The sequence below is a fragment of the Trachymyrmex cornetzi genome, unplaced genomic scaffold (assembly GCF_001594075.2).
Source record: "Trachymyrmex cornetzi isolate Tcor2-1 unplaced genomic scaffold, Tcor1.1 scaffold978, whole genome shotgun sequence".
NCBI lineage: Eukaryota > Metazoa > Arthropoda > Insecta > Hymenoptera > Formicidae > Trachymyrmex > Trachymyrmex cornetzi.
Window position 1 is genome coordinate 46,660 of NW_017300331.1, and position 636 is coordinate 47,295.

The window sequence follows — 636 nt, forward strand, 5'->3', positions numbered from 1 at the left end:
TTCAGTCCGAGTCATAGAATGAAGAAGCCGAGGGAAAACCCATTTCTCAAAATACAATTATAGTAATTGTTTGTTTATTTTGTTTATTATACACGCCAGTGTTACCCAAAAATTATAATAAAATTTAATCAAACGTATCTACATTTAATCTGGCGTCAACAGTGATTTTTACAACAACTTGTGATGATCAGATTACAGGTGGAAACGTTTGATTTTATTGTAATTTTTGGATGTCACTGGCGAGTATAATAAACAAAATAAAAAACAGCTACTGTAATTTATTTTGAGAAATGGGTTTTCATTCGGTTTCTTCATTCTATGACTCTCGGACAGATCTGAATTCAGGCGGAGTCCTGCCGCCTATCCTTTGTTATTTTCTCTCCATCTTGCTCTATCGAGATGACGGAGAGCTGGAATCGTTTTCGACTCACGAGCATTGTTGGACAGGCCTGATCTACAATACACGAAGTAAGAAGAGTAAGAAATTGACAAATCACCGTCGATTATTCTTCTCAGATTCGACCGTGATTAGTAAATTTCCTACTCTTCTTATTCCGTGTATTATAGACAGTCTGACAAAAATTTGCATAACAATTTCTACATTTGTGTTTCAGAATATCACAAAAAATAAATTTA